A 23218-nucleotide genomic window follows, 5' to 3' on the forward strand; every position below is an offset into this window, starting at 1 on the left:
ACCATGGAATTGATCTCGTGCAAACAATCCTCTTTGTTTCGGCTTAGAAAACGGATACTGGATGCCTTACATACAGTCTTTGCCACACAGATCTAGAAGCCAAATATTGAACAACATTGATTATTAGCATATGTTGGATATTGGATGTCCTTGTCCGCTCAGCAAGGAGGGGAGGGGGAGCAATTTGGTGGGGGTGGAGCAGGGGTAGGGGTTAGGGGGGGGGTAGCTGGATTTGGTTTAATAGTTAAGATTGTTGGTGAGAGTTATATGAACATGTGGTATGTAGCAGAGTGTAATATGTACCATGTGTGTTAGGCCTACGATGTATAGTTGTGTATTGTTCTGAATAAACAGATTTTAACTAAAAAAAAAAAAATGTGCCAGCCAAGTCAGGTCAGGAAAACGAAGGCTCAATTTTACGAGCATCCATTTTACTAACCTTGCCAGTGTATTGGTTAGGAAAACGGACGCTCGTAAAATTGAGCATCCGTTTCCCAAACCCACTGATAGCCACCTCTCCGGGGCCAAGGAGGCGCTAGGGGTGCGCAATTGTCTCTAGCGCCTCCTTTTTGCACAACCCCCTCATTTGCATTCTGTATTGCATGCCCAGGAGAGGGGGCTGAGCACGCATTCAAAGAGCGGGCGCCAAAAACGGACCGGTGAGCCTGACTTCAGTGCTGGGAAAAATCATGGAAACTATTATAAAGAATAAAATCACAAAACATTTAGATAAACATGGTTTAATGGGACACAGCCAGCATGGATTTACCCAAGGGAAGTCTTGCCTCACAAATCTCCTACATTTTTGAAAGGGTGAATAAGCATGTGGACAAAGGTGAACCGGTAGATGTGGTGTATTTGGATTTTCAGAAGGCATTCGACAAAGTCCCACATGAGAGGCTTCTAAGAAGGTGATGTCCTTTTGTGGATGGTGATGTCCTTTTGTGGACTGCAAGCTGGTTAAAAGATAGGAAACATAAGAGTAGGATTAAATGGTCAGTTTTCACAGTGGAAAAAGGTAAACAGTGGAGTGCCTCAGGGATCTGTACTTGGACCGGTGCTTTTTAATATATTTATAAATGATCTGGAAAGGGGTACGACGAGTGAGGTGATCAAATTTGTGAATGACACAAAATTATGCAGAACAATTAAATCTCAAGCGGATTGTGGTAAATTGCAGGAGGACCTTGCAAGACTGGAAGATTGGGCTTCCAAATGGCAGAAGAAATTTAACATGGATAAGTGCAGAGTGATGCATATAGGGAAAAATAACTCATACCCTAGTTACACAATGTTAGGTTCTATCTTAGGAACTACCATCCAGGAAAGAGATCTAGGCATCATAGTGGATAATACATTAAAATCGTTGGCTCAGTGTGCTGTGGCAATTAAAAAAATAAACAGAATGTTAGGAATTATTAAGAAGAGAATGGAAAATAAAACGGAGAATGTCATAATGCCTCTGTATCGCTCCATGGTGAGGCCGCACCTTGAATACTGTGTGCAATTCTGGTAACTGCAACTCAAAAAAGATATAGTTGCACTGGAGAAAGTACAGAGAAGGGCAATCAAAATGATAAGTGGCATGGAACAACTGCCCTATGAGGTAAAGCTAAGAAGTTAAGGCTGTTCAGTTTGGAGAAGAGACGACTGAAGGGGGATATGACAGAGGTCTACAAAATCATGAAAGGACTTGAACAAGTTAATGTAAATCGGTTATTTACTCTCTCAGACAATAGAAGGACTAGGGGGCACTCCATAAAGTTAGCAAGTAGCTCATTTAAAACAAATCGAAGAAAATTATTTTTCACTCAGCCCATAGTTAAGCTCTGGAATTCATTGCTAGAGGATGTGGTTACAGCAATTAGTGTAACTGGGTTTAAAAAAGGTTTGGATATGTTCCTAGAGGAAAAATCCATAAACTGCTATTAATTATTAAGCAATAGTAGCTTGAGATTTATTTCATGTTTGCCAGGTACTTGTGACTTGGATTGGCCACTGTTGGAAATTCTTATGAGGTCCTTTTTTTTTCTCACAACACTGATTTCTTGAGAAGTTGTCTTATCCAGCTCACTGTACAGACTGCAAACTCACAGAGGTAGATATTCAGCCACTATCCAGTTGAGGGAGTTAGCCGGATAAAAATATTCAGCTATCTTAGCCAAAATATTCAATGGCGCAGTCACTCTACTGGACATACCCGGCTATCTAAAAGTTAGCCAGATACGTTTATCCAGCTAAATTTAGACCTGCTGAATAGCAGGTTAACTTATTCAGCTAACTGTGCCAGATAAGGTTGAATATCTGCACTTATCCAGCTAAGTTAGCCACATAAATAGCCATGCTCCAGAATGCCTCACCCATCCACCACTTAGTCAGATAACTTACTGGATGAATAGTTATCTGGCTAAGGGGCAGCCACTCAATGCGGTCAAATATACAAACAGCACCACTGAGCCGGATGAGACCGAACTTATTTGGCTAAGTGACGCAGAATATTGATCTCTAAAGTGTTCTGGGAAAATGTTCTGGTTTCTAGCTTTTATATAGATCTACCCATCCTGAAAATGTGATTGCTTAGGTTAGATGGTTTGTGAGCTAATGTACACACAGGCAAACAAAGCAAAAAACAATTCTTTCTGTAATGGTTTGTGGGTTTGTGGATCCTTGGCCCGAGGTGAGAGTTGTTGCCACCTGTGGGGAGGGGCCCCACAGGTCTACACAGTCAGGAGGCGAGGTCAGGCACAGCGGGGAGCTCTGGGTGAAACTATGGAGAGATCCCGAGGAGAGGGTAAGAGACTGTTATGATCTGTTAGAATCTGACGCCTAAAGAAGGAGGAGTTAACAATCTGTTAGAAACCGTTATGCTGACGGGAGGAGCAAGCAGATGGAAATCTGTACTAGTAGACTGCGGAGTAGCAATCTGTAGCATTAGATATAGTTGTGGATGGATCCCTGGGCCGGTGGCATATGACCATGCCTTCGGGAGGGTATCCCGAGAGGGACCACCGGCTAGGCTTGAGTATGGAGACAGACACACCTAGTTCTTTTATTAAACAGGTTTGTAGAAACCACCAGAGGTGGCAGTAGTGAGCTGATATGCCCGGCAGGGCTGTAGTCCCTCAGGTACTGGAACAACGATCCAGGATGGCTGAGCTGTTGAGAAACTGTAGAAAGTGAGTAGGCAAAGTAGGCAGCATTCATGAACAGAACTAGATGACAAAACTCACATGAGGTCTCAAGGAAGCTCAGGAGCTGGAAAGGTTTAGGGAAAGCTCTAAGACAGCGATGGTAACTCACAATTGTTTGTAGTAGCGATATCTTCCAGGCAGTAGAGAATTTTCAGAGTGTCCAGGAACATGGGCCCTCGAGGAGTGAGTACCGGTTCCTATCTGTAATCTGAAAGGTAAAGAGAGAGTGAGGCCCCCGAGGAGCGGGTACCTCTGGTAAGTCTGAGGAGGCAGAGTAGCTTGGAGGAATCGTAGACGGATCCGTATCCGTATCTTCTCCACTCCTTGCTAACTCAATTCAATAGTGGAAATAGAGACCTTTAAATACTGGAAGCAGATGACATCATCTCAGGGGGACGCCCCTGAGGTTCGCACCCTTGCTGGTACTTCAGTCAGAGTGCGCGCGCCCTAGGTCATCAGGCAAATATGGCGGAACTGCAACGTCGAGCCAGTCCGGGGACGCCAGAGGGAGACGGCAAGGAGACGCCGCGGCAGCCAGCTGTCCATCAGACCCGGAGGGAGTCGCCACAGAGGTAAAGAGGGCGGAGTGAGGGCATCGAGCAGCCATGGATGCAATAGAGACACAGCAGGAGGGATCCCCACAGTAAGTAGGCAGGCTGGAGATCAGTAGCTGGGCATAGACCTCCTAAGGGGATGGCGCTAGGCAGGCCCCTGGAGCAGGAAGCACGAGACATGCAGGAGGTATTCCGGACAGGCAACCCAGAGGGGCAGAGCTGCGCAGTGAAGGAGATACTGATGCAATGATGTAAGCCAACCCGCAGAGCAGGGAAGCCCGAGTCAGGTCTCCAGATGATGATGTAGACCAGTCCGAGGAGCGGGAGGTGCTGGCAGTGACGTGGTAGAATCAAGGGTATTACCCCGAGGAGTGGGGAAGCCCCGACAGTCCCAAGTGTAGAACATAGACACTATCCCGAGGAGCAGGGGAGCACTGAGTCTCTGTATAGAATGTAGGCACTGCCCCGAGGAGCGGGGAAGCATAGAGATAGAACTCCCAGGTGGTGAAGACGTTCCCAGAGGCGGCTGTGAGGAGCAGGGAGCCAGCAAGATAGAACTTCTGGAAGGTGCAGGGCCAGTCTGAGGAGCAGGGGAAGCCAGGAGACCAAGTCCCGGTAGAGTATGCACACTGGCTCCCGAGGAGCGGGTACCAGGCAGGGTCCAGAGTCCAAGAAGGTCCGGTAGCGTCACCACAGGAACAACGGAGACAGGAGCTCGTAGTGTAGTAATGGAAATCGTTGCCAAGACAGCTAGCTGAGGGCGAAGGTGGAGCTTAAGAACCCTGAACCAATGACATTTTCAATCAGGGACGCCCCCGAGGTTCCCGCCGAAGAGACTTCAAAAGAGGGCCCGGTGGCAGGTGCGCGCGCCTAGGAAGGCCCGGAGTTGGTGTGGGTGGCGGCGGCATCTCAACCGCCATGAGGAGCCATGAGGAATGCAGCGGCAGAGACTGGCCCGTGCCGCGAGCAGGCCTGGAGAGGGAAGCAGGACGGTGCAGGTCGTGAGTAGACGTGGTCGCAGCCGTCTGCGACCCACGGTCATAACACTTTCTTAAGAAAAAAAGCACCAAAAAGAAACAAGAATATGCACAAAACTAAAACACTAGAAGACTGAGAGACCCAAAATATTTGTAAAATTAACATAGGCAAAGAAGGAAAAAAATTAAACATTTTTTAAAGACGCCTCATATAAAATGATCTTAAAGTCTTATCAAATAAAAGCGCTACTAATTTTTATAACCATATGCCCTTCTTCTAGCACAGTTTGTTTCTGATCCTTTGTTTACATTGAACCACATAGTATGATAATCACTAGACCCCAGGTTATCTCTTACCTTAACCTTAGTGGTGCTGACTTTATTGTTCAGCATCAGATTCAATGACATCATACCACCAGTGGCCTCCTCAGCTAGTTACTTGGAGAAATGCCTCTCACAAGGATCCTATTATCCCCCTTGCTTCTAGTTGATCCTGCAGCAGAGAGAGGACTGGCAGTGGGACCAGAGAAGGCTGCAGAGAAGCATAGGACTTGTGGCAAAATAGGCTTTGGCAAATTTTCGTGGGTGCACACTCATCTGTATAATAATAAGGAACTCACTGATTTGTATGGATGTGATCTTTGTGCACTTCTTGTTACCCTATGTGGTTGAAGTGTCCCCTGAAAGGATAAATATAGTTTTTGCCAAAAAAAAAAACCAAAAACAGCTTTAAAACGTCTTTTGTGTTGGATTTTATATCTGCTGCTGTAAAATTGTCTTAGTGGCCAGAGATGACACTGGTAAATTCCCTCCCCTGGGCAGAAAGGAAAGCCAAGATCAGTCACTTCAGTGCTGTATATCCTCTCTCCCAGGCCCAGGAGGACAGAGGGACCCAGGTGTTCCCTCCCCTGGGCGTATGAGGAGGGGGAAGGCCAGACCAGCTGCTAGGGGCCAGATGATCATCTCCCTTAGGCTCAGGAAAAAGAGGAATAATTTGCAGGAGTGAAAAGATCAGTCCTTGCCAGCCTGGGGGACCCTCTCCTTTGACCCCAGGAGAGCTAAGTTACTGCTTGCCCAAACATCCCCTGCCTCGTGCCCAGAAAGAAGGGGGGATGGATAGAACAGTTGCTGTAGGTCCACGAATTCCCTTCCCTGGGCCAGAAAGGATATACTAATTACCAGCTTGAGCAGGGCTGGCTTAACCATTAGGCAGACTAAGTGATTACCTAGGGCGCCAGCTTCTGGGAGGCAGCAAAGAGCAACTGCAATCAAAGCAAAACCCCAGGTCCTGACAGCCACACAAACTCACAGACACAGCAGCGCTTTTAATCACTTAAGCCTTCATATTTTTTGAGTACATAAATAAACCACCACGACAAGCACTGCTTTTTAGCCATGGCTTTGTTCATAATTTTTTTTTATATGTTTTAAGTAGTTTGACTCACTTTATATCTACACTTCTGACAGGACCTGAGCTTTCAGCTTCCTTCCCAGGGAACGGGAGAGGACAGGCTAAAGAACTACTCTGCTCCCTAGCCCAGCCCCTGCCTTCCTGTTGTTCTGTCCCCTTCCAGGCAGTTGCAAGGGACAGGCGGGGAGGGGTGAAACTGGAATGGATGGCAGAGCAAAGAAGAATTCAATTTTTGTCTACAGATTTCTGCTTCTAATTTGTAATCCCTTAGTCTATATTTGCATGTTGCATACGACTGATGTGAGATATTTGCCCTTTCCTAGCGTGTAGCAGATGGACTCAGGACCGATGGGTATAGTGTACTCCTGATAGCAGTTGGAGACGGATCAGATTTCAATCTGACGTCAGCCCCTAGTACATATACCCCTGCAGGAAGTGCAGCTCTTCAGTACTTTCCGTCTCCATAGCAGTTAGGGACTACCTGCACGCTCTCACAGCGTTAGAGTAAATTTAAAGGAGAAAACCCGAAACAAGAAGAAATCTTACCTCTACAGACGAGCCCCACTCTCCTGCGGTGACACCCTCGGGTCCCTCCCCCAGTTGAGAATTCCCGAGGTGATTTCCGCGATCCCTCAGAGGTAAGCCTCGGTCCGGCGGCCAATCCTCGGCAGGGATCTAGCCCCCGATTTCGGGCGCGGCTGAGAGGCAGCGGGTGCAACCTCGAGCGCGGTGGTGAAGGTATATCCCCTCTCCCCCCGCAGCCAGAGACCGCCCGGAACGAAACTGGGAAGCGCCGAGACAAGGTAAGGTAGAAATCTTCTTTAAAGATTCCGGTCTCCGAAGCTCGAGGAGTCGCACAGGTCGCCGGCCGGGACCAGTGCCACCGGGTTGATCCTCCCTAGCAGGGCTAGGCCCTGGTTAAATCCAAGGGTCCTCCCATGTGGAGACCCTCCGAGGTGGTCGCCATCTTGTCCGCGTGGTCGCCGTCGCCATTTGACCTTGTTTGCCGCCCTGTCCGCCGTCTCGATCCGTGCGCACAAAGGGCAAGCCGGGTGCACAAATTACTTGTGCGCACAACATCGCACGCGCAAGTACCATGCGCACAAGTTACGCATGTAACACGCGTTTACTGTACCGGGCGTATATCTACGACTTGTGCGCACACCAGCGCACACATCCTAAGCGCATACCCATTCCACGCGTGCATAGTTGACGCACCAGAGCACATAACAGATTTTACCTTCCTATATCCATGACACCACCGGAAAAGGAGTTCAAGGCTCAGGGCCTCTGCCCAGCATGCCACATCAGAGCCACACAACACGAAGAGGCCAACGCCCTGTGTATCCAGAGCAAGGAGGTCCTGGGTGATCCAGCCCAGGGCCAGCCCCATCTGGGACTGAGTGCTAGCTCCTCAATAAGTACCCCGGACCTAACAAATTCCAGCAGGACCCCTCCTCAAACGGGGCCCCCCAGGGACACAGCGCCTCCTAGCTTGGACCCAGCGTCTATCTCCTGGGTGGAATTCTTCAAAGGCCTGCACACCTTCGTCCACATGCAGACGGCGCCTCCGATAACATGGCCACAGACTTCACCAGAGGACCTTTACACCCCGGGCCCCTCTAGGCCCAGAGAAGTGAATCCACCACCCAGAAGCCCCACCTACGGGGACACGGACAACTCGGAGGAGGAATCAGAGCCCCTGGAGGAGGGGGAACTCCCTCCAGGGACAGAGCCTCACCAGACCATGAGACGCTTCTTCACCAAGGACGAACTTCCAGACCTGGTCACCCACAGCCTGAAGGAGCTTGCTATCCTGGGCACAAGTGCCTCGGGGGAGCCCAATACGAATCCCCTGCTAGAGGGACTCCGTCAGACCTCCCGCCATTTCCCTCTGTTACAAGCCATTCAACAGCTAATTGACCTGGAATGGATTGCTCCAGAGTCTACATTCAAAGGGGGACAGGCTAGGGCAGCCATGTATCCTCTGAACCCGGCGGCCAAAGACCTTCTGACATGCCCAAAAGTGGATGCCATGGTCTGCACGGTCTCGAAGCGCACTACTATCCCAGTGGAGGGAGGTGCAGCACTCAAAGATGCGCAAGACAGACATGTGGAATCCATCCTTAAACAGTCCTTTGACGTCACCGCTATGTCCCTACTAATAGCAGCCTGCTGCACCGTGGTGACACATGCCTGCCTATCACAGACCAGGAGCAACACTCCTGGGGAAGCCATGGAACCAGCAGTATCATTCCTTGCGGATGCTGCTTCTGATCTGGTGCGCACCGCAGCTAGAGGAGTGTCATCAGCTGTGGCAGCCAGGAGGCAACTCTGGCTCCGAAGCTGGTCAGCCGACGCGTCTTCCAAAACAAGACTCACAAGGATGCCCTTCAACGGATCCCTCCTGTTCGGCAGCAAACTAGAGAAACTGGCTAACAAATGGGGCGAGTCCCCACTGCCGTGGCTACCAGAGGACAGGAATAAGAGAAACCAGTGACCCTTCCCCCGACCCTCCAGGGGCAGAGGTTCACAGCACTTCAGTCCATACAGAAACACTTATCAAGCGCCTTGTCCTACAGGCAGGAACCAGTCCTTTTGGAACAAGCACAAAAAAAGGGGAACCAGCTTGGGTCCAGGCCCCAGCCGTACCCGACAATGAGAATCAGCCGACCCATCCAAAGGAAGAAGCCATATGGGCAGACTTGCCCTATTCTACCAAAGATGGGTCGAGATAACTTCGGACAAGTGGGTCCTAACCATCATTCGAGAGGGGTACTACCTGGATTTCCTCCGAACCCCTCCGGACAAGTTCGTGGAATCCTCCTGCCACAACCCCTCCAAGAGGGTGGCAGTGGAAGCTACACTGACCAGATTACTGGCCCTCGAGGCCATAACCCCAGTGGCTCCACAACAAATAAATACTGGGCATTATTCCATTTATTTTATCATCCCCAAGAAAGAGGGGACGTTCAGGCCCATCCTGGACCTCAAGTCTGTCAACCGTCATCTGAGGATACCCTGCTTCCGCATGGAAACCCTACGCTCTGTAATAAGGGCGATACAACCGGGAGAGTTCCTCACATCCCTGGATCTGTCGGAAGCCTACTACACATCCTGATCCATCAAGAACATCAGCGCTTCCTACACTTCAAAATCCTGGACCGTCATTACCAGTTCCGGGCACTACCCTTCGGGTTAGCCACAGCACCCCGGACGTTCACCAAGATCATAGAGGTGGTGGCAGCAACACTGAGGAAGGAAGGAATCCTCGTACACCCTTACCTAGACGATTGACTGGTCTGGGTGAAATCCCCAGAGGAAAGTCACCAGGCAACCAACAGAGTCCAAACTCTACTGGAGAGCCTCGGATGGGTAGTCAACACAAACAAGAGCTGTCTGCACCCTCACAGTCTCTGGAATACTTAGGAGTCCGATTCGACACCAAAGAAGACAAGGTCAGCCTCACACCGACAAGGAGATTAAAACTGATGAACCAGTTGCAAACCCTGCTGAGCGAACCCCGCCCCACAGCATGGGATTACCTACAAGTCCTCGGTCTCATGGCATCCACACTAGAGGTAGTGCCATGGGCATGAGCTCACATGAGAACCCTACAGTGCTCACTCCTATCGCGATGGAATCCACTGTCCCAGAACTATGCCGTACGTCTACAGCTCCCAGGCAGAGTTCGGACCCAACTACAATGGTGGCTACAAGACGGCCACCTGAGCCAGGGAACAAGACTATCCTCACCAACCTGGATCCTGCTCACCATGGACGCCAGCCTATGAGGATGGGGACCACACTACGAAGAGCTAACCGCCCAAGGGCAGTGGAACGCAGAAGAGTCGGGAAGGAACATCAATCGTCTAGAAGCTCGGGCAGTCAGACTAGCCTGCCTACAGTTTGGTCACAGACTCCGAGACAAAGCAGTCAGAGTAATGTCGGACAACGCCACAACAGTGGCCTACATCAACCATCAGGGAGTAACCAGAAGCCAACAGGTTTCACTGGAAATAGACCCCCTATGTCGTGGGCGGAAGTGAATCTCCAGGAGATCTCGGCCGTCCACATCGCTGGGAAAGACAACATCATGGCGGATTACCTCAGCAGAGAAAGTCTAGACCCAGGAGAATGGAAGCTGTCGACCACAGCGTTCCAACTGATAGTGAACCATTGGGGAACACCAACCATGGACCTTCTGGCAAATTGGTCCAACGCCCAAGTGCCCAGTTACTTCAGCCGCAGGCGGGAACCTCAGTCCCAGGGGATCGATACCTTGGTACAGACCTGGCCACAGGAGACTCTGTTATACACCTACCTGCCGTGGCCCCTAATAGGCGCAATCATTCACAAGATAGAACTACACAGGGGACCAGTTCTTCTGGTGGCCCCAGACTGGCCAAGAAGACCGTGGTACGCAGACATGCGAAGACTACCCGCAGGGACCCCCCCTGCCACTACCTCTACACAGAGACCTGCTCCAACAAAGGCCGATCCTCCACAAGGACCCAGCTCGATTCTCTCTTACGGTCTGGCCATTGAGAGGGCTCGCCTGAGAAAGAGCGGATACTCGGGGGCTGTAATTGACACCCTACTCTGAGCACGCAAGTTCTCCATATCTCTAACATACATAAGGATTTGGAGAGTATTCGAAGCCTGGTGCGAGGAACACGACATCATACCACGCTCAGTCAAAATTCCTGCTGTCTTGGAATTCCTACAGAACGGCCTACAGAAGGGATTGTCCCTCAACTCCATCAAGGTACAGGTGGCCGCATTGTCATGCTACGGGACCAAGAATGAGAGCGACAGCATAGCCTCTCACCCGGATGTTTCACGCTTCCTGAAAGGAGTCAAGCACATCCGCCCACCCCTAAAGTGGCCGGTACCTCTTTGGAACCTCAACCTGGTCCTGGATTTCTTAGCAGGAGCCTCTTTCAGACCTCTCCACGGCCTGTCTCTCCAACTATTAACTTTGAAGACAGCATTCCTGCTGGCAGTTTGTTCAGCCCGTCGTATACCCGAACTACAAGCACTGTCCTGCCGTGAGCCATCCAGCTACGCACGGTCCCCTCATTCCTCCCCAAAGTGGTGTCTCACTTCCATATCAACCAAACCTTCTCACTACCATCGCCAGATGAGCATAAAAATTCGGAAGAGGCTTGAAGTCTATGCCACCTCAACATCGGCAGACTCCTATCCAGATATCTGGAAATGTCGGAACCCGTATGAAAAACGGACCACCTATTCGTCCTTCACAGCGGGAAGAGGCAAGGGGAAGTGGCCTCGCGAGCAACCATAGCCTGCTGGATCAAAGAAGTCATCAAGGCGGCCTACGTAGAAGCAGGCAAGCCGCTGCCTCTACAAGTCAAGGCCTATTCTACTAAAGCCCAGGCAGTGTCCTGGGCATAAACCAAGATGCTGTCACCCGCCGAGATCTGCAGGGCGGCGACATGGTCCTCCATCCACACCTTCTCCAGGTTTTACCGCCTGGATGTTCAGGCTCGGGAGGACACAGCATTTGCAAGGGCAGTTCTAAGTGGGTCACGGGCAGCCTCCCACCCGGTTCGGGAGTAGCTTTTATACATCCCATTGGTCCTGAGTCCATCTGCTACATGCTAGGAAATGGAGAAATTACTTACCTGATAATTTCGTTTTCCTTAGTGTAGACAGATGGACTCAGCATCTCACCCACGGCTGCCGTTACTCATGGAATTCTCGGGGGACATCCCCGGGAGCGAGTGATTCAAGGCAAGCCATGCTTTCCTTCATCTAGGACATCCATCCTACCAGGTGTCGACGTTTCCTGGTTGAGGGCACTGGCGGTCTCCAGCTATAGCCAATTCAACCAGTCCAAGTTAATCAAGTTAATCAAGTTATAAAGTTAATCAAGTTATGAAGTTATTCAAGTTATTCAAATTAGTCAGTCACACATATATCCACAATGCTTTTCGAAGAGAATACTGAAGAGCTGCACTTCCTGCAGGGGTATATGTACTAGGGCTGAGGTCAGATTGAAATCTGAGCCGTCTCCAACTGCTATCAGGAGTACACTATACCCATTGGTCCTGAGTCCATCTATCTACACTAAGTAAAACGAAATTATCAGGTATGTAATTTCTCCAATGTGTAGTTTCTGTGTAGGGATCTGTAACAGTCTGGCTTGTTCTGCGATAAGTTTGTATTTGCAGGATTTTCGGGCCGATACAGTAAAGTCCACGGGAGAGAGGGCGAATGCCCGCTCTCCCAGCGCGCGCACAGGCCACTCTCCTGTGCGCGGGATTCTGTATTTAAATGAGGCCCAGCAGTAAAAACGGGCAAAAGGAGGCACTAGGGACACTAGCACGTCCCTAGCGCCTCCTTTTGGACCAGAGCAGCGGCTGTCAGCAGGTTTGACAGCCGATGCTCAATTTTTCCGGCGTTGGTTCTCGAGCCTTCTGACAGCCACAGGCTCGGAAACCGGACGCCGGCAAAATTGAGCATTCGGTTTTCGACCCAACAGCCGCCGGCCGACTTCAAATTTTTTTTTTTTAACTTTTGGAAAGTTTCGGGACCTCTGACTTAATATCGCCATGATATTAAGTCGGAGGATGCACAGAAAAGCAAAAAACTGCTTTTCTGTGCACTTTCCCGGTGTATGCATTTGCATGTTGCGGGCGCTATTAGGTTCGGCGGATTGGACGCCCGTTTTCGGCCCCTTACTGAATAAGGGGTAAGGGAAAATGCGCATCCAGTGGTGAGTTAACAGTGCGCTCCGTCGGAGCGCACTGTACTGTATTGGCCTGTTTGTGTTATTTCACAGCCTGCTTGGTAATGAGAGAAAATAGTTCCTGTCTTCAAGTAAACTTCACTTATTAATCCATTTTTGAGACTTTCAGTATTTTCCTTCATTCTGCCCAAATGCTTGTTTTATTGTCTGTCTGTCTGTCTTCACTACATTGTCAGCTCCTGGAGAAGGGACTGTCTCATGCATACACTTTGTAGTGCCATATAAATGTTTCACAGAAGTAGTACAGGTGTTCTAGGACCTGGTGTAATATTTACAGTGGTGCCTGTTCATAGGTATGGCGATGCTAGTTTGAGTTGTGAGAGTTAGTGCTGCTTTGGTATGGCAGGTTTGCTGTTTAGGTTCGGAGTGACTTTGTTTTGCAGGGTTTTGTGTTGCATCACAAAATGCCTGGTAATGGAAGGAGTTTATTGTCACTATTACAGAGGTGACAACAGAATTAGAATTTTTCTTGTATGGCGAGAATAATGGGAAGCATCCAATTTCAGCCCAACTAGCCATTGCAGAGGTCACCTCTTGCCAATGCACTATGGATACCTTTTAATTTACACATATATGTATTTCTTGATTTTTTTTTTTTTTTGCAGTCTAGCCCCTAAAATCACAGATGACACATTCATCAGACACTTGTTGCGAGCATGGATTCTTGGACCAAGGTGGAGTTGATGAAACCTGCAGGGTGGAGCCCTGTAGGTCTCCACCGTCGGCTGGTGGATCTAGATGAGGCAGAGATCCAACTAAAGCTTCACCTATACCAGCCCACATTCCCCTCTGGTGCCAGGGCCAGCAGGTCTTATGTGAGGGCCTCTGCTGATGAGCTGAAGATCCATGGAGATGGTCGAGTTACAGGCCAGGGTCCTAGTCAGGCAGAGTTCAGGCGTAGTCGAGAATCAAGCAGTGTTCATTTGCAGGTGGAGTTCAGGCATAAACGAGAATCAGGCAGTGGTCGGTGGCAGGCAGAGTTCAAGCAGAGTCCCAGAAGCAGTCCGAAATCAGAACCAGAGAACCATCCAAAGGCGGGATGGACAGGCAGGCAGGGAGGCGAGAAACAGCAAAGGTGGGCAGACAAGGAGACAGAAGACACTGAATAACTAAAGGCTGACCACACAACAAAAGATGAAGACCACTGGGGCAGAAGGCGAAGGAAACCAGGAACTGAAAACATAGAAGACCAGGAACGCAGGAGGAACACCGAGGCAACTCACACCACACAGGGTCGGAGACCTATTGCCGAGACATGGATTGCATGCCTTTTACAGGCCAAACCTATTGCCGAGACATGGATTGCATGGCTTTTACAGGCCAAAAACTGATGTCATCTGAGGGCGCAGCTGGGGATTTCCTGCCATTGCATTTATTTATTTATTTATTTATATTTATTTGTTTTTATATACCTGTGTTCAATTTACATATCACATCGGTTTACATATAACTTAATGGTGCAGGAAGGCAAGCATTTCCTTTTGTTTGGTACAGGGCACAATTAAAAACAGTAATGTGAAGGAATAACAGTAACATGAGGAAAAACAGTAATAATAATAGTAATACACAATAAATAACATTTGTTATAGGGTGGCTGTAATAAACAATAAATAACATTTGTTATAGGGTGACTCTGTAACAGTAACATGGGTAATATGTTACACAGATTGTGACAGAGTGGATATTATGTATTAAGGAGAGCATCAAGGCTACTGAATGGATAGATATTTTTTTACAGGTGTGGTATATGTAGGTGGTGTTTTCCCTGTCTGCAGGGGTTAGGCACAGGGAAGTGCAGGAGTGGCGGCATCTGCCGCAAAAGAACCTGCCGACTCCTTGCTGCGTTTGAGGTCATCGTCCGACATGCAGAAAACGGCAGGGCATTGTGGCATTGGCAGACAGGCCGGGGCTGGAGATAAGAGCGGCAGTCCGTAGAACAGCCTGCAGAGTGCCGATTGTAACAACAGTGACATAATTTCTGATACAAAATTGAATATTTGAAAGTATGCTGTTCAATTATGTGTTTTTACAGAGTTGTTCTGGGAGAAGTAGTAGTGGGAGCCATCATAAATGTTGAGTTTAATTATCAAAATATCAGGGGGATGAGCTGTACACAAGTCTGAAAGTTCTCCGAGGGTGCCTAATACTTTTGCACTGGCTGTAAGCTGAAGATTTCTCCCATGAGTTGCTATTTGCACCCAGCTGATCCTGAATGTCCCACTGGGGCCCTGAGGGAGCAGAAGATCCCCACTTAATACCCCCGCACCGAGCTTTGGCCTTGAAAAGGGGTAGCTGGGAACCAGGAACTTGAAGGCTGCATGGTCTTATACTTAAAACCCAGGACCCTGCCTCTGCACACAGGCAGCTTATTTCGGAACCAGAACAAGACATTAGGTTATCAATTCTTTGATTTGGACTGGACTGGTTATTGGTAAACTCAGCTGCTTCTCCTTAGTGTAGGGGAAGGGGGGGGGGGCTCATCTGGATCCCTATTAAGATGTGTAGCTTTGTCGAAAGGCTACCAGGCCGATGCAATATCCACGCGGGATAAACGGGTGGCTCATGACTGACTGCCCGCTTTCCTAATGCGCGCCCATCCACCTCTCCCGGGCGCGTAATGCAGTAGGCAAATGAGTCGCTACGTTAAAAAGGAGGCGCTAGGGGAGACTGTGAGTCCTGGGCGCTGCCTCAGCATCGGGTGCCCAGGAGAAGTGGCTGTGCACTGCTTAGGAAAACGGACTCTCGTAAATTGAGTTTCTGTTTTCCTAACCTGACTGCTGCAAGACATTTAGTTATTTATCTATTTATTTATTTATTTCTCATTGCTACTTTCTGTGGTTCCTTTGACATACAGTATTTTCTGCTTTGCTGTTAAACTTTTGGGGTTCCTCAAGACTTAACACCAGCTCCGGGGCTGGCGTTAATTTTTGAGGGTTAAAATGTGCGTTTCGGGCACGCATTTATTTTTTACAGAAGGCTAATAGCCTCATCAACGTGACATTTACATGTGATGAGTGCTATTAGCTATGCGCTGTTTCGAGATGCATTTTGGATGCGCTGATCCTCTTATTGCATAAGTGCATCCAACCACGGGTTATCCTGTGTGCTAGTCTGAGCGCTCAGTATTGCATTGGCCTTTATGTGGTAGAACCTGAGGAGAGGGCCATATCAGCTATGCCACGGCACCCCCATGTTGAGACTGATGCAATGGTCAGGACTTCCAGAGTATGTGCGGATCTTTTACTTAAAAGCCAGAAAGTGAAAAGGGGCTCTTTTGTTTTTCTGGGTTGTTGTTAAGAAGAAATCCTAGGTCCTGCACCTCAGGGTCTGGATTTGGAGAAGAGTTAAGAGGCTTTCTTTCTTGAGTTTTTCCTTTTCGAGGAGAAGAGGATTTTCAGTTTTGAAATGTACTTGAAGGAAGGTATTCACCCTTCCTTCCCATTTGAGCAATGGGATTGATGACTTCTTATTTCACCATCCAAGAGATACAGCATCCATGCAATCAAAATCTGGGAGAAAGCTTGGATGTTCATCATAAGAACATAAGAAGCTGCCTTACTGGGTCAAACCAAGGGTCCATCAAGCTCAGCATCCTGTTTCCAACAGTGGCCAATCCAGGCTATAAGTCCTTGGCAAGTACCCAAACATTAACGAGATCCCATGCTACCGATGCTGGTAATAAGCAGTGGCTATTCCCTAAGTCAACATGATTAATAGCAGTTTATGGACTTCTTCTCCAGGAACTTATCCAAACCTTTTTAAACCCAGTTACACTAATTACCTTAACCACATCCTCTGGCAATGAATTCTAAAGCTTAATTGTGTGTTCAATGAAAAATAATTTTCTACGATTTGTTTTAAATGTGCTACTTGCTAACTACATGGAGTGCTATCTAGTCTTGTATTATTGGAAAGAGTAAATAACTGATTCACACTGGAGTACAGACTGAGGAGACCTTAAACAGTGAGAGCAGCATGAGATCATCAAGGGGTGCCACAGAGGCCGTTCCACCATGGGCCCTTTAACAGAAGGAGTTATGTGTGCACCTTATGACGTCTGGGGCAGAAGCAGGCTGGCAGCATGTGGAGCTGTGTTCGGGAGCACAGAGGATGATGCAGTTGGCGTCCTGAGCCATACTGGGTGACGTCGGGGTGAGTACCGTAACTTGTGGGGCCTTGAACAAAACCTTTCAGTAAAGCTTTTTAAGTTTGAACACTAAATTGTTTCCGGCGTGATTATTACCATCTACTATAAAGAAGCTGAAGATAAAGTCCAGGGCACAAGAGGTTATCCTCCTCCCATTCCCACCCTCTCAGTGAATCCTGTAGGTTCGGGGCTATAGGAACTGTATGGGAGTTGAAGAATATAATAGCCCCAGTGTTAAGTGTGTAGCCGTGGATTCCTCTGATAGGATCCCAGTCCAGGGTTTCATTACTATTGCTAGACTGGTTGACTCTGAACTGCCAGAGGCCTAGGTCTATCTATAAGCTCGAGCTTTTAAGACCATTAAAAATGTTGTTGTCTCCAGAATCATTTCACACAGTTTTATAAGCTTTAATGTTCGGACAGCTTGATTACTGTAACATAGGACTCCCTAAAACTCAGGTTAGGCTCTTCAGTTGATTCAGAACTCAGCTGCCAGGCTGTTGATGGGCATTTAAACCTACAGCTCACACGACTCCCACCCTTGAGGATCTCCATTGGCTTTACCTATACAATGGCGCACTCAATTCAAGAAGCTTGTTGATATGCATAAATCATTGAACTCAGATACTGTCTGCTCCTTAGGTGACAAGTTACAATCTTATGAACCTGTTCGCCCCTTAACGCTCACTGGGGGAGCTACCTTCTCCTCATAATTATAGACTTCAGTCCTACCTGCGCTCGGATGTTTCCTTGTCCTGCCCCAGCACTGCGGAACACCCTCCCTGCTGAGGTACGTGGAGAAAGAGACAAATATTTTTAGAAAAAAAATGTAAGGCCTTTTAATGCATGGAGGCCTTTCAGTGAAGAGTTATTTTATATGTAATTTTTATGATTACATTTTATCTGTGTATGTCTTGTAGAACATTTTATTGTTCATGGCTGCTTATTTTATTGTGGATGTTAACGTGTAATTCACGCTGAACTATATAACCTGGGACAATGCGGAATATAAAACCGAAATACAGATAAACTATGTCTGTGGGGTTGGCCTCTGGGCCAACCCCACAGGATTGCTTGGAACTGTGCCCAGTCCGTAGACGTCGGGGCCCTGGGTTACTGAACGAATCCAGTTCCTCTTCTCTCCCTGCCGCTGAAGCAGAGAGCAATGATGGAGTAATGCATCTACAGTATCAAGGCTTAATGGTTAAGGGTAATAACCCGCTGCACCATCAAGTTACTGCATGCCCTCTTTCCTTCAGTTCCTCTTCTGGTGATGAATTGGACGGCCCGTTAGGCAGGCTTTTCACTCCGCCTAAACATTGGGAAATCTTTGCCTGCCACCAGTGGGGAAACTCTCCCTGTGTCCAGCCCGCTGTTTTTCTCTCTGCTGTTTCTAGGTGGAGTTGTGTCAGGTGATCTGAGAAGGGCTCTCTGCACTGCTCCTCCTACCTCTGCTGAGATACCTGACATTCCTGAGGAGAATTCCTGGGAGAGCGTGCAAGTCTTTAGCTGGCAGGGATTCAGGCTTGCTGCTTGTGGTGATGTAGCGTACTCACTTATAATTAGTCCTTCGGTTCTTTCTTTTTTTTCAGGTTGTGCTTGCTCAGCTCCCTCCCCTGTAATGTGTGTACTTCTACAGACATCTTTAGGAAGTGGGGGAGACAATGCTGTGTTGGTCAAGCAGCAGGATAGAAAGGATTAGTAATAGTGAACTGCTTTGATGTCAGCAGAGCTGGAGGGAGGGAGGGGGGACTATGGAGGGAGGGGGAGTGTTGACTGCCCCGGGTGTCAAGCTCAAGGGGGTGTCATCATCAGCAGGGCTGCTTTTATCTGCAAGCACACAAGGCTCTGCCCTGATGACTCTACCCTGCCAGGTATCGTAAGGAATAGGATGGTGGGGGCAGATGAGCCTGGAGCAGACACAGTACAGTGCAAAGCGCAGAAGAGCCATTTGCTCCCTAATCCAGCACCTCCTCTTCTCTTGTTCTCCCCTCCCCTCCTGTCTGCAGGGAGCAGGAATGGGATGGAGGGGAAAAGGGTTAAGCTGGAGTGGATGGCAGATCAAAGAAGAATTCTCTTTTTGTCTGCACATTTACATTTCTAATTTGTGATCTCTTATTCTGTATTTGGTGAGGCTCTGTTTTCTGCATGTGTGAAAGAGGTGAGGTATTCTGCTAGCATGTAGGTTCTGTGTAGGGATCTGTAGCAATCCAGCTTGTTCTATTTTCCCACTAGGAGGTGTATTGGTGTTATAGGGCCAGGTGGAATATTTGCAGTGTTGCCTTTTCATACAGGGTTGTTGCTGTTTGAGTTCTGGGAGATTATGCTTTTTTTTGGTATGGCAAGTTTGCTAAATAGGTACTGGGTGACTTTTTACAGGGTTTTGTGTTACACAATGTGCCTGATAATTGAGGGATTTTCTGTCACTATTACTGAAATGACAATATAATTTAAATGTTTTTCCTGTGGTGAACAGTAAGGGGAGAAAATTCCAGTTTAGCCTAGCCAGTCATTTCAAAGATTAACTTCACCCAAAGTAGTATGAATACCTTTTAATTGATAAATGTAGGTGTTTATTGGGATTTTTGTTTGTTTGTGGTCTGTCTCCAAAAATCACAGATGTCATAGTCATCAGTTTTTGTTTATTGTGAACCGATGCGATGTGCGAACGGATATCGGTATAAAAGAAATGTTAAATAAATAAATAAATAAATAAATATTGAGATATGATTTCTGAAACGTATTTTGTATTTGACATACCATATATATATATATATATGTATATATTTATATTTACACACGCACGTTGTTTTGTATGTATTTACATACATACAAAACAAAGTTTAATATTTAAAAGTACGATACTCAATTATGTGATTTCACAGGATTATTCTGGAAAGAGGTGTGGTGGAAATATAATGACTGAATTTAATTATCAAAATTTCAGGGCTGCTTTCGGGCCTAAACATTAATTGGGGAGGGGGCATGAGTTTAAAGGCTGAAGAACCTAGGAAGGGGGATCCAAAACCTGTGCCGGGGTCTCCTAGAGCTGCTCAAGTTTTCCGGATGCTGTAATGAATAAGCTTGTGTGAGAGGAGGGTCAGGTCTGTCTCAGGGCCTGATGGCTCACAGGCCCTGTGCCGACCCTGTTTTAAATTTCTGCAGTTATTGCTGTTGCCGAAGATGTACAGAATTGCAGCCTGAGGAGGAGAGGGGAAGGGGTTATACCTGCTGGGCAGGGGGTGAAGAGGGGAAGCCAAAAAAAGCTGCTACTGGCAGGGCAGAAGGTTGGGGGCAAAGATGGGGGGGGGGGGAGAGGGGTGGAGGAGAGGTGACTCCTGCTGCTGGGCAGGGGGGGGGTGGGGTTGGAGAAGAGGATGCTACTGCTGCTGGGTAAAGGTTTCTAGGGGATGGGGGGCTTCTGTTGCTGAGCAGACAGTTGGGAGAAAGGGCACGAGGTGAGGGAGAGGGGGCTGAGGAGGAGAGAGGGGGCTGAGGAGGAGAGAGGGGGAAGCTGCAAGGCAGGGAATGGGTGGTAGAGAGGGGTGCTGTCGGGCAAGGGCTGGGTGGGAGAGAGGGAAGGGATGCCGGAGAAGACGCGAGCGTAGGAGAAAGAGGAGGATGCGGGGCAAGGGGTGAGTGGGGGAGAGAAAGAGCACTGCAAGTCAAAGCATGGGTGCGAGTTAAAGGGAGATGCAGGGCCCAGAGTGGATTGTGGGGAGGAGGATGCAGGGAAGGAATGAGGAGGGGGGAAAAAAAAGGAGGATGCTGGACAAGGGGGAAAGGGGAGTGAGAGAGCGGGATGCTGGGTAAGGGGGGGGAGAGAGAGGGGTGGGCTTTGCTGGAACTGCTGCCACCAGAGGATAAGCTGTTCCTTTGCCAGCAAAGCAGCCCCTGGTAAGTCAAAAGAGGGTGTGGGCGGGTGGGGGCGGTGGATTTCTGAATATCTGCCCTGGGCACAGAAAAAGCTGGTCCCGGCACTGCGGGACAGTATCTGAGAGGCCTTGGTCTCCTGTCCATCAGTTTTCGGCCATTTGGCTAGGAGAGAACTGCCACCTGACTCCACCCAGAGCACAATTTTTGTTATGACCATTGCCAAAGCAAAAAGATTAAAACATTTGCTTAAAAAAAATAATAAAATAAAATCCTGGTATATATCCTGGGACCATGGGTGATGGAAGTAGGTGTTCTGAGAGTGCTGGCTTCCATTATACACAGGTCAAAAATAGTTTTCCAGACCTCCAATTTAAACATTGCTTCAGCTCCCCTACCTGAGACAGTATCTGAGGAGCTGGATTCTGACTCCCATTATAATTAGCGTGGAACAATATTTGGGAGGCTGGGGTTCAGACTCCTGCCTTTTCTGTTCTCAGCGAGTCTGTAGTATTTGTTGGTTGCCTTCTTTTGCACTCCCATCGAAGGAATCTGACATTGAAAAGCACGTCTGATATACGACATCCACCCTGGCAAACAATCATACAGTTTTGAAAATTTTTCTCTGCAAAAAAATTATAAGACAGATTATATCTGAGATCAAACACACAGTAATGCAGGTGGGGTGGCATGCGGGGCAAGGGAAAGAGAGAGAGACATAGGTGTCTACAACAAGACTGCAAATGTGCTTAGAGAGATGAGCTCACACATCCATACATGCGAGGGAGAGCTTGGTCTCTGAGACATGGGAGTGTGAGGAAGCCCTCAGTATCTGAGGCCTAGGCAGTGAGTGTGAATGAATGCTCAGTCTCTGATACCCAGGAGGGGAGTGTGAGGGAGCATGAAGGCAGGAGAGAATGAGTGGCTGAAGTCCCAAGTAGTGGATGTGGGAATCGGCATGTCCTCAGAGGCTGGGGGAGGAGGGAGATGAGTTTGAGAGAGTGTTCAATTTCTAAGGTTCCCAGGATGTGAGGCTGAAATATTTTCCGAGGCCTGGGGTTGAGTATTAGGGAACTATGAGGCCTGGGGTTGAGTACTATGAGGCCTGGGGTTGAGTATGAGGGTCAGGTCTGTCTCAGGGCCTGTGGGGGCCTGATGGCTCACAGGCCCTGTGCTGACTCTGTTTTAAGTTTCATATATATATATTTACACACGCACGTTGTTTTGTACGTATTTACATACATACAAAACAAAGTTTAATATTTAAAAGTACGATACTCAATTATGTGATTTCACAGGATTATTCTGGAAAGAGGTGTGGTGGAAATATAATGACTGAATTTAATTATCAAAATTTCAGGGCTGCTTACGGGCCTGAAAATTAATAAAATAAATACATTTATTTGTTTGTCGAGTTTTATATACCGTCGTTCGGTTTCGCCATCACAACGGTTAAATGTGAGGAAACAGTCTCTGAATCTCAGGCGTGAGTGTGAGGGAGCATGCAGACTTAAGGCCCACTGAGAGCATGCAAACAGGGAGTGTTCACTCCCTGAAGTCCAGGTGGTTGAGCGTGAGAAACTATTTCATCTTTAAGTGTTAGACAGCACTTGGTCTGTAAGGCCCAGAAGAGAATGCGAGGGAGAGCTTAGTATCCGAAGCTGAGAGTGAATGTGAGGGAGTGCTCAGTTTGGGGAGCCCAGGGTGTGAGTGGGAGGGGGTGCTTAGTATCCGAAGCTGAGAGTGAATGTGAGGGAGTGCTCAGTTTGGGGAGCCCAGGGTGTGAGTGGGAGGGGGTGCTTAGTTTCTGAAGCTTAGGGAGTGAGTAAAAGGGGGCGCTGGCAGTGAGATGCCCAGGGGAGAGTGTGAGGAAGGGCTCAGTCCCTGAAGCCCAGGAATGAGTGTAAGCAAGCATTTCTTCCCTGAGGCTTCACTTCCCTGAGTGTGTCTCTGAGGTTCAGAGGTGAGTGTGAAGGGAGCAGTCGGTTTCTGAGGCCTGGGGAGTGAGTGTGAGAAGGGAATGCTCCCTTTCCGTACCTTTTGTCCTTACCTTTTTTCTCTTTCCATTCTCCCTTCATCCTCCATATCTAACTTTCTCAAACCTCCCTCCGTGATCTGCCCGCTTCTCTTCTGTCCAGCCCAGCCACCTACCTTTCCTCCTTAACTCTTTCTTTCTCCCTCTACTTTTTTTTCCTCCTCTTTTCTTTGTTTTCTCTTGTCTTTCTTTCCTCTCTCTCTCTCCTCTTTGCCCTGCCCCTCTCTCCCTCCCCGATGCATCGTTCCTCCTCCT

At 48.3% G+C, this 23218-nt stretch overlaps 1 long non-coding RNA gene across 2 annotated transcripts; it reads right to left on the bottom strand.

Annotated features, from left to right (window-relative positions):
* Window positions 1–896: 896 nt before the first annotated feature.
* Window positions 897–23169, bottom strand: LOC115094504. Of its 2 annotated transcripts, none has more exons than XR_003857572.1 (3): window positions 22979–23169; window positions 21327–21518; window positions 897–956 (listed from the first exon to the last, which is right to left on the bottom strand). It is a non-coding gene; the product is annotated as an uncharacterized LOC115094504 (long non-coding RNA). The 2 variants fall into 2 exon arrangements; XR_003857571.1 differs by having other exon boundaries at window positions 21327–21553.
* Between the last annotated feature and the right edge of the window lie 49 nt (window positions 23170–23218).

This window comes from Rhinatrema bivittatum, chromosome 1 (genome assembly GCF_901001135.1).
Source record: "Rhinatrema bivittatum chromosome 1, aRhiBiv1.1, whole genome shotgun sequence".
Taxonomy (NCBI): Eukaryota; Metazoa; Chordata; class Amphibia; order Gymnophiona; family Rhinatrematidae; genus Rhinatrema; species Rhinatrema bivittatum.